The sequence below is a fragment of the Phoca vitulina genome, unplaced genomic scaffold (assembly GCF_004348235.1).
Source record: "Phoca vitulina isolate PV1807 unplaced genomic scaffold, GSC_HSeal_1.0 scaffold5, whole genome shotgun sequence".
In the NCBI taxonomy this organism is placed as follows: domain Eukaryota; kingdom Metazoa; phylum Chordata; class Mammalia; order Carnivora; family Phocidae; genus Phoca; species Phoca vitulina.
This window is the reverse complement of record NW_022589708.1, coordinates 48967246-48979186: the sequence shown is the minus strand read 5'-3', so window position 1 is coordinate 48979186 and position 11941 is coordinate 48967246.

Sequence of the window (11941 nt, the reverse complement as noted above, 5' to 3'; positions counted from 1 at the left end):
GGAGGGGGAGAAGAACCATGAGAGACGATGGACTCTGAAAAACAAACTGAGGGTTCTAGAGGGGAGGGGGTTGGGAGGATGGGTTAGCCTGGTGATGGGTATTGAGGAGGGCACGTTCTGCATGGAGCACTGGGTGTTATGCACAAACAATGAATCATGGAACACTATATCTAAAACTAATGATGTAATGTATGGGGATTAACATAACAATAAAAAATTAAAAAAAAATAAAATAAAATAAACTCATTATAAGAAATATATATGTGTGTCTAATTAAATTTATATTATATATATATAAATAATTTTGATTTCGTGAAATTCTAATCCTTGTATAATGGAAGATATAGAGTAGAATACATTGTGATGTTTGAGGTGAGTGCTATCACTTTAAACATCTATTTTGAAAGTATATATCAAACGTACTTTAGGTTGACTTTTTTATAATTACTAATTATTACTCTAATTCGCCTAATTGCTGTAATTACCTTATTCATAATTAGGGCACCAAAGGCCCAATTAAGGTCCCAATTAAAGGCTAAGACTGTATGGTTCCTAATATTTGAACTGAGACTGAAGAAAGGGGTGAGGAGTGATCTCAAAATGGCCGCTAAGACCTCAAGTGCTTCCTTCAGGTTACGGGAAAGAAAGAGCTGAGCAAATTTGACAGTAATTCAATAGGGCCACAATGGTATCATATTTACCCCCTTTGTATTCTTGCATAGCTATTTTAAAAGTAACTACTTCCCATTTTCCCTTTGTCCTGTTTCATTACTTAGAAAATATTTAACAAAGTGATATTTACTGATTTTTATTTCTAGTACTGACATTTTCAGATCTACTTACTGACCTGGCCTCCTTAACTATTTTTTATTTTTCAATCATACTTTTAGTGGCTTATTGCTGCTGCTGCTATTGTTATGTCATCATCATCATCATCATCATCACTCCAAGAAGCTACAGGTCCAAATAACAGAATCCATTTATCTCAATTTTACTGGTTTTGTAAATTTACTCCAAGCATCACAAATGTTTTCTATTATGTACTAGATCACAAGGGGCACTGAATTTTTTAAAATATTGAGCAAAAAAAAAAAAAAAATCTTGCTTTGCCAGTTTTTAGTAGTCCTCACCGACAAAATAAGAATGAATGTAAACTAGATGTTCATTACACCATACTTTCTTTGCTAGAAGCTGTTCCCAGTGGCCTTATTTTCAGAAACACCTACATCGGAGCAGCATCAAACTATAGAAGACACATATTGCATAGCCTAGGATGTGATGATGGAGACAGATCTGTACCATCACTGACTTTGTAAAAGCTGTATAGAAACTTATTTTGTGAATAAAGAGGTCATAAAACTGAGCACAAATAGGCCACTGATCAAATACCTGTATCTTTTCAAAGAATTCAAATGTAATATGTTGAATCAAACTAGATTTCATTTCATCACCACAAGTAGAAAGTACACATGAGCTTCTTAACAGGATTCTACTTGGATCAAAGTATTCATCCAAAATGAAGTTTAATCTGAGCGACTGTGCTCTTTGTGCCTTTTCTGGTAGTCATGTTTCAGTATTATAAGCTAAGAAGGCTTATAGATATGTATATATTAACTGAGTTTGACTGAGTTCAAGGCTAATTAAATGCAATATAATAGCCATTATTTGAAGAACCAGGAATGATACAGGCAAAAATACTGTCTTCATTATTTCAAATTGTAAAATATTATTCACTGTACATTCATTATATTTAGGCAACTCACTCAGAAATACCTTTAAAATTTATGTGGCCAAAACTTCTTGAAGGCATCTAAGAACTACAGCTAGCATATCTTTAAGATTTAAGTTAATTGAAGCACAGGGACTTATCCTGTTTTATGAAAACATAATATCATGCACTCTTACTTGGAAACCAAGTTAATTGCCCAAGGAGGACTAACAATTTAAAGGTAGATTGTGAAGCTACAACATGTAACTTTGAAAGTGAGTTTTGAATACATAGTCACCTTGAACTTAAATATTAAAAATATAAGATCAATGCCTAGCATTATGTTTTAGCTTGGGGATATAAAATCACTGATTTAACCATGGATCATTTAAGTCCCAGAATTCATTGTAACTAAAGTTACTCATCTTATTTAAAAAGAGAATTTTGAGTGGTAGGTAAAATAGTACAGTGTTTGAGATCCTGGCTACTGGACTTAGACTCCCTTGGTTTGAAGCTGCTTAAAGATTATGAGAAATTAGGAAGCCACTTAATCACTGTCCTACAAATTCTGCAAATAGGACTATAATTAGTACCCAATTCATATATGTTTTGTGGATTAAATGGTCTACATACAGAAAATACTTAGAACTGCCTGCCGTGCAGTACATTATATATCTAATTACTACTATTACTCCTGCTTTATTACCATAATTAATGTTGCACATAGGTAAGTCCACCCCAGAGGGATTTGAATATATATACCAAGAATGTGGTGAATGGAAGAAGAGACAGTTCATGTAATAATAAATGGTGAACCACATGAACACAACAAAACCTGGTATCTAATACTACACAGTCACCCTATTCTAAGATTAGCCTAGAAGGTATTTTGTGTCAGCAGATAACTTTGAGGAAAAATGTGAGTAAAGCACACAAATTAAAATTTTCTGAGCATAACTGTTATAAAGTCAGAAGTGAAACAGTGTTGAATTCTGGGCAAGCAAGACCGAGGTGTGAACAGGAATATTAAAAGTACTAAACCAAGAATAATTTCAGAGGGCTCAGATCGCAGGATTTAAACCAACATTTCCTGTCTTTACAGGATCCTATGTCAATAAAGTTAAAATATTTTTAGAATGTTCAGTAATATATCATGTTTATATATGCAGATAATATTCTGTATGAATTCCCAAGTATGAATATTACAATGAACATTTAACTTATGGTGAAAAAAAATAAGTATCAATACAGAATTCAAAAATATTAATAGCTAATTTTTGTCAAGTACATATTTTTTGTTTGGAAATGTAATAAGCATGTTATAGAAGTACTACCTTATCAGAACTATTCTTGAGCTAACTTTATAGACATAATTTACATACAATAAAATTCACTATTTTTAAGTGTATAGGTCCCTGAGTTATGAAAAGTATGTGTTTATGGGTAAACAACACCACTGTTAAGACACATTACAAGCAATAAAACATGAAATTAATATTTAAAAGTACTATACACAACAGTATCCAAAACATGAAAATTTGGTGATGAATACAACTAAATATATACAAGACCTGTAGACTGGAAATTAAAAAACATTGCTAGAAGAAACAAAAGCAAGACTAAGTAAATTAAGTGATAGATACCATACTCATGGATTGGTGGAATCCAAACTGTTACTCTTTGGCTTGACTCTGACAAAGTAATGTCATTTTGGTCACAAACAGAAATGAATCTTTGAAAAGAAATTATTACTTTGTAGGTGGAATCAGCTCTTGTGCCTCCATGACCCTATTGATTGGTCAATACTTTAATATCATTTCCAACAGTTTTAGCATAATTCCCCTAATACTGTGTTGTCCAATATTTTAGCCTTGAACTTAGCCCTTCAGGCCACTAGTGCAAGTCATTTGTATTTCTGCTGCAGTTCTCTGTGTGATAACAGCACCTCTTCAAGCAAGCCCCAAAGAAAACATCCCTCACTTGGTGCCTGCTGAGCTGCAAGTGCATATGGCTGCTTTATTATTAGTTCCTGGTGAAATATGAAATTGCTGAGCAAGCTTTTAAGATTTCTTTATTGCAGAGGCGTAAAAGTCTTTTTTAAAAATTAAAGATAAAGTTTTGGGGCACCTGGGTGGCTCAGTCGTTAAGCGTCTGCCTTCGGCTCAGGTCATGATCCCAGGGTCCTGGGATCGAGCCCTGCATCGGGCTCCCTGCTCAGCAGGGAGCCTGCTTCTCCCTCTCCCACTCCCCCTGCTTGTGTTCCCTTTCTAGCTGTCTTTCTGTGTCAAATAAATAAATAAAATCTTTAAAAAAATAAAATAAAATTAACGATAAAGTTTTAATCTAATATTAAAATTGACTTTCTGTATGGGCCTAGAACAGAACTGGCAGGTCCCTTTTATGTGCAGCAAAAATGTCTTAAATGTTACACTCACAGTTTTTTCATATTGTAGGAAATGCATAAAAAATCCTTAGTGATAGGGGAAAGGCCTCTAGGACCTTAGGTGTCAGTTTTAAAAGACAGATTGTTATACCTATAAATTTGTCTCTCCTAGAACTGACATCCAAGGTCCTGGAGTCTTTTTTCCACTCACTGAAGATTTTGTATGCAATTCCTATAGCACACTATATTCCATTCTTTGCAAGAAATGTTCAACCGTTAATATTACAGAGACAGCAAGACACCTTGCCTACTGCCAAAAAACGAAAGGGAGAAGCTAAAAGTGAGGGCACAGTGTACCACATCTATCAACATTTTAATAAAAAACAACAAAAGTTTAATGACAAAGAAAGTTACTTGGTATGTTAGTTACACTCAAGTACTGGAACATGCTGTCTGTATATCTAATTTAGAAAAGATGAATAATACAATGATGTACAATGATATTTTTTGGTGAAAGTCATTTGAGCTAATTTGTTTTTAATAATTTCAAAAAAAATTAAACTGATTTTTCCTCAGTGGTTTTGTGCTGAGAATCAATAAATGATATCTTTGAAGTTCAAATGTAAAAAATATAATCATAGATTTCCATTTCAATGTAACAATTGATTTTTATTTTATCATAATCATCTCATTGAAGATTGGTCAACAAATTTAGCACTGGAAGCCCTATGTCTATAAGAAGAACTTGGCTGAATCATTAAGGAAGTTTTTGTTTTGGAGGATACATGTAGCCTCAAATATCATATTCATTCATAATAGTAAAATCTTCTTGATTATTTCTTTGCCCATTTATCTGTGATTTCATATAATATCTGGAAGATCTTAGAATTATTTTGTTTCTGGTTAAGTATATTAATAATGGGTTACTGCCAATAGTCAGAAGGCATATTCTTCACTATCAAAGCCTATTTTTTAAAATTATTGTATTTTATTTTAATCTTTTTAAAGATTTTAGTTTTTTACTTGGCAGAGAGAGAGAGAGAGAAAAAGAGAGCGCACAAGCAGGGGGAGTGGCAGGCAGAGGGAGAGGGAGAAGCAAGCTCCCTGCTCAATGTGGGGCTTCATCCCAAGACCCTGGGATCATGACCTGAGCCAAAGGCAGATGCTTCACTGACACCCACCCAGGCACCCCTTTTTATTATTTTAAAACAAAAAGTAGAATAAAAATTTCAGGACATCAACAAATGTTAGAAGAGGCTAACCTTATTTTTCTACATAAAAAAAAAGTACAAACTGTATTTAGGTATTACTCTGGTGGTTTTAACCCTCTGATTATGTTATTTCAGTTTTATGCTTGTCCAGAAAATTCTTTTTTTTTCTCTATGTGTTCAAACAAAAGAGGAAACCTGAAATTTCAGAGGGTAGATTCAAAGAATTTGTTACTTGATCCAGAACCTATTTCAAGGTGGTTTCAAAGTGGTAAGATCTACTTACTCTTGCTTATGACCTTTTTTGAATAAAAATTGTTTCTGATGACTTCCAATCACATTTGTTTTTTCATGAGATGAATTTGATGGGAATGTCCTGTATTCCCCAATAGCATCATGAAATAACAATAGAGATTTAAGACAAGAAACTATTAGCCATTATAATTTCCACTGTTATACTGATGAGGGGAAAAAGAAAAAAAAAAATGCTCATGGTTGCAGAGAACAGATTGGTGGTTGCCAAAGGCAGGGAGTATGGGTGGATGAAATAGGTAAGGTGGTCAAAATTTAACTTTCCACTTATAAAATAAGTAAGTCTTGGCAATGTAATGTACAGTATGGTTCCTATGGTTAATAATACTATAATGTGTACTTAAAAGTTTCTAAGAAAGTAAATCTTAAATGTTCTCATTATAAGAAAGCAGTTTTTGTAACTATATACGGTGACGGATCTTAACTAGACTTATTGTGGTGATCATTTCACAGTATATACAAATACTGAATCATGTACACTTGAAACTAATATGTTGTATGTCAGTTACACCTTACTAAAATTAATAATAAAAAAAATATAGCCCAATTTAAAAAAATAGGCAAAAGATTTGAACAGACACCTGGCTCAAGAAAATATATGGAGAGCAAGTAACACATAAAAAGATGTGGAACATCATTAGTCATTTGAAAAATGCAAATTAAACAATGATGAGATAACATTACACATCTATTACGTTGCTAAAATAAAAAAGACTGACAAATTTAAGTGCTGGAGAGAATATGGAGCAAAGTATATCTCATATGCTATTAGTTGGAATGCAAAATATTATTACAGATTTGTTGTTTGGTAGTTTCTTTGAAATATAAAATTGCAGTTACCATATAATACAGTCATTCTACTTCTGAGTATTTATCAAAGGGAAATAGAGTACATATACACATATAGAAACATGTACAGTGATGTATCTAGCAGCTTTATATGTAATGGCCCCAAACTCCAAATGTCCATTAATAGGTGGATATTCTAATGCATAGAAAAACTGGCGCATCCATATAAATAATGTAATTCAGAAACGCTAAGGAATGAACTGAACTGTTGATACACATAGCTAAATGACTGGATCCCAAAATAATTATGCTGAGTGAAAGAAAGCAGACCAAAAAGAGCACACCCTGTAGCATTTAATTTATATACAACAGGAAAATTCAAATTATTCTGTAGTAACAGAAAGCATATTAGTAATTGCCTGAAAATGGAGAGGGGGCAGTATAGGAAATCATAAAGGGAAACAATGAAAATTTGAAAGGTAATGGATATGTTCATTACTTTGACTCAAAACTTTTTAAATATTCTGTGAGATAATAAATATATTTCAAATGAATTTAATTCTAGGGAAGTTTTAGATTTACAGAAAAAAAATGCAAAGATAGGGCAAAGAGTTTCCATATTCTTCATACCCAGTTTCCCCCATTATTAACATCTTCACTTTATATGATAAATTTGTTACAATAAATGAACCAATATCAATACCTTAAAATTAAATAAGTCCTCTCTAGATGTCCTCAGCTTTTTCCCTAATGTCTTTACTCTGCTTCAGGATCGTATCCAGGAAAACACATTATCCTTAGTTGCCATATCTCCTTAGGCTTCTCTGGGCTGTGACCATTTTCTGGGCTTTCCTTGTGTTTGATGACATGAGAGATTTGAAGAGTAATGGTCAGGTATCTTGTAGAATGTCAATCAATTGGCATTTGTCTGTTGTTTTTCTTATGATTAGAGTAAGGGCTATGGCTTTTTGAGAGGAAGGATACAAGGTGAAGTTCCATTTTCATCACATAATATCAAAGGTACATACTATGAACATGACTTATCATTGTTGATGTTAACCTTGATCATCGGGCTAAGATAGTGTTTGTCAGATGTTTCCACTATAAAGTTACTCTTTTTCCCCCCTTTGCATAGTGTATACTTTGGAGAAAATTGCTATTTGCAGCTCACACTGTATTTCTGCTACTGATTTCTAAATTTAATTTATTATGATCTGCAAACATGCTTTGTATGATTTCTTTTCAGTTTCTTCAGATGTGCTTTATGACTTGGAATTTGGTCTATCTTGGTAAATGTTCTTTCAGTCTTGAATGTATATTCTGTTGTTGGATGGAGTATTCTGTAAATATTAATCAGATTATGTTTGTTAGTGCTGATCACACTAACCTTCTTTGTTGATTTTTTACATTTTTATTCTATCAATTACTGGCAGATAGGTATTGAAATCTCCAACTATAATCATGGTTTTGTCTATTTTTCCCTCTCATTTCTGTCAGTTTTTGTTCTCGTAGATTTTGATGCTCTGTTGTTAGGTGCATGCACATTTGAAATTGTTAGGTATTCTGTGAGAATTGACCCCTTTATCATGTTATAGTTCTGTTCTTTATCTCTGATAATTTTCCTTCTTCTGAAGTCTCCTTTGTCTTAAATTATAAAATATTTTTTATATTTCTTTTGAATGGTATTAATGTGGTATATATTTCTTTTGATTGGTATTAATGTGGTATATATTTCTTCATCCTTTTCCTTTTAATCTATTGAGTCCTTATACATAAAATGGGTTTCTTTTAAACAACATGGGTCTTTATGTGTTATCTGCTCTGACAATCTGGTTTTAATTGGTATATTTAGACTATTTACATTTAAAGTAATTATCCATATAGTTGGATTAGTAATATCCACCATTTTTGTTTCTGTTTTCTATTTGTTGTATTTTTTTCTTTTCCTTTTTTCCCTATTTTTGATTTTTGTATTTTAACAGCAATTTGTATGGTTATATTTTATCTCTTTTCTTAGAATAACTTTAAAAAGTTTTAATAGTTACACTTGAGTTTACAATATACATTTTTAACTAATCTAAGCCCACCTTCAAGTACCACTATGTCATTTCACAGGTAGTATAGATACCTCTCAACAGAATAGTCCCCATTCCTTCTTCCTGTTGCTTGTGACATCGTTTTTCATTTCACTTACCTGTTTGCTGTAATGATATTATTACTATTGTTACTTTAAACATTTATCTTTTAGATCAGTTAAGAATAAGGAAAAAAAATATTTTTCTAAAGATTTTATGTATTTATTTGAGAAAGAGGAAAAGAGTGAGCAAGCACAAGCATGGGGAGGGGCAGAGAGAGAGGGAGAAGCAGATTCCCTGCTGGTCAGGGACTCAGTGCAGGACCCGATCCCAGGACCCTGGATCATGACCTGAGCCGAAGGCAGACGCTTACCTGACTGAGCCACCCAGGTGCCCCAGGAAAAAATATTTTATTTACTTTTATTTTTTCCTCCTCTGATGTTCTTCATTTCTCTACGTAGATTTAAATTTCTGATTCATATCATTCCTTGTACCTGAAGAACTTATTTTAACATTTCCTGAAAGATGGGTCTGCTGGCAATTAACTTCTTTAGGGTTTTTTTGTTTAGTTTTTTTTCCTCCTTTCTTGTATATAGCAATACATATCTAGTAAGCCTATCAACCAGAGGTTGATAAGTATTGAAATACCTATCTAATGGAATACTAGTAAAGAATAAAGAAGAATGCACTTTGTGATGCATGCAAAATCATAGTTCGGTTGCTGAGACACTATGCTGAGCTGAAAAAGCAATACATAAAAAGGTACTATCAGATGCCTTTTCAAATATGAAGTCTAAAAATCACAAAACTATATAATGACAATTCAGAAAAGTAAGCATAAAAGGAAAGTATTGATTGGAAAGGTAAATGAAGGAACTCTAGAAATTTGTCATATCCTGTTAGAGGTGTGCATTGTATGGTTGAACATATTGGTCAAAACCCATTGAGCTTTATTGTGCATCTCACTGTTGACCAAAACCAAAGTGAATAAATGAAAAAAAAAAAAACTAAAATTCTATGAAATTGTTATAATTATTTGTTGTATGGCAATGGAAAGAACAGGGATAGTCCTTGCTTTCATTGAGTTTATGGAAGAGAATCTTTTACCAATAGTTGAAAGCATTATATATTTTATTAAAGGAGAATCAGAGAATACTATGACCATATAAAAACTCATGTATACCCTATTTTTCCTAGCTGTAGAATACCTGCATTTTCTTTCTGCCAATTGTTACTGTATCTTGTTCATATCTTGCTATTAGTTATAACTACTGGTCTAACTATGAATTGTCACATTCTGGATTTATTTTTTAGTAAGAAGTAAAGTTAGAGGTTTCCTAACCTAACTTTTCTGTTTTACAGTTTAGAAAAACTTATGTCTCTGGACTCTGCTCCTCAGCAGAGTTCTAGGCTTATATTCACCCTCTGCTGTGATGTGAAGAGGGGAATCAATGGTTATTTTCCTAAGTTTCATATTCTGGAAGTATGGTGACAGTCATTTCCATGGCAATGGGAATGTTTTAATGTAAATTTATCCTTGAAAAGGAGTCACTTATTCACTAAGGAGTTGGTTGTAGCAATTGCTGCAGTTACATAGTGAGTAACAATTCTATTTTACTAGTGGGTAGCTGTATTTGTGTCATTTATCAAGGGAAAGCAAGACAAAACAACTACAAAAACAGCTCATGGTGCTACCATAACTGATTCTTGTTTGTACTCTGAAATTGACTCTATTTGAAACTTTCTGTCTAAACGGCACATTGGTAATTAACCTATTATTATATAGATCTCCTAGTTCCATGAATTCCCATTTAATCATTCATTGCCTGCTGTTATGCACTTAATTGTATCAGGTGACTAAGTTTTGGTTTGTAAACTTTTGTGTCTTTTTTCCTTATTAATATACAAAGTGGAATCACTTCCACTTATTAATATAGTTCCCTCTTTTAAAGCATATTTTTCCTTCTTTATATTATGATTACTTGAGATCTTATATTAAGACCCTCTGCTTCTTCCCTGCTTACTGTGCCAGCCTAATTTGATCGTAAGGGTTTCAGGTAGCTTTAGGTTAAAACTCTTTAGACTTTTCTTCATTTCAGTTTCATTTACTTTAGAAGTGCCTATTATCACTTACTTTTTAAAACTTTTTGTTTAATTCATTCATGATCATATGTTCATATTCTTCTTACAAAATCAGTTAAACTACTTCCTCTCTTGACTAAATGGATTCTCCAATGTAGGAAAGCTGTAATCTCTTAAAAAGTATTCATAGACACTTTGACACAAAATTTTCGAAGTATATGCCATGCTTTCTTTGATGCCATTCGTGCATCACGAATTGTTTAAGTTCTTTGACTTTTAAATACTGCTCCTTTCATTGTATTGTAACTGGTAAGTTTGTATGAGAAATATTACACTGGGAATTTTTTTATTGTTGAATCAATTGAATATATATTACTAATATTTTAAATAATTCTTTCCACTCATAAGTGGTCAGTTTATTCCCTACCTCCATTCCCATTCTCACTCACTCTGATCAAATGAAATTTGTTTGAAGCTCCTCTCTTGTTTCATTTGTTTGGTTAGATCATCACAACAGGGGTGAGGTACATTGAGTATTTGGCACGGCGACAATCAGCAAGTTTTCATCTACAAAGCATTTTACCAACACTGACTTTGGAAGTGTGTCTTACTAAGGTTATTTATTCAGAGATATCTGAATCTAAAACATAGAAAGTGACATAGTTTCGTTTGGAAAATTGCTAAAGAGACTACTCACTGGGTTTAAAAAGCTATAAAGATTAGATCTACAAAAGGGAGAACAGAAAAAATGTAAATAGGGAGACATAAGCATTTTTTAAAAGATTTTATTTATTTATTTGAGAGAGAGAGAGCAGGGGGAGGGGCAGAGGAAGAGGAAAAGAAAGAATCTCAAGCAGACTTCGCCATGAGCATGGAGCCTGTGGTGGGCTAGAACTCATGACCCCAAGACCATGACCTGAGCTGAATCAAGAGTTGGACACCCAACCCGCTGAGCTACCCAGGTGCCCTGGAGACATAAGCATTTTTGAAACATTGTTCATTTTTAGTGTCTAAGATTATTATAAGAGCTTTATCAAATTGGGGCATACCTTTTATAATTTAAATGCGTACCGATTCACGCTAATTGAAAGGAAAAGAATCCTGAGTAAAATTAAAGAACATATAAATCTGCAATATTTTATCTGATTCTGGCTATTTTTGGGCAGCATAATCCTAGCATCTCTTGCATTTATGCATGGCATTGTTAACCTTGTTCAGGACTGTCTTCCCAAGGATGTTTGTATAGCAAACAGCTTCAAGTGATAGAATCTCCTTCCAGGGAAGATAGCGAAATTATTTTCTAACGAAGAAACTAAAAGTAATGTCTGCCACTTTGCGAGCAACCCCCCTTATAATTTTCCTAAGCTTGTGGTTCCTCTGCTAT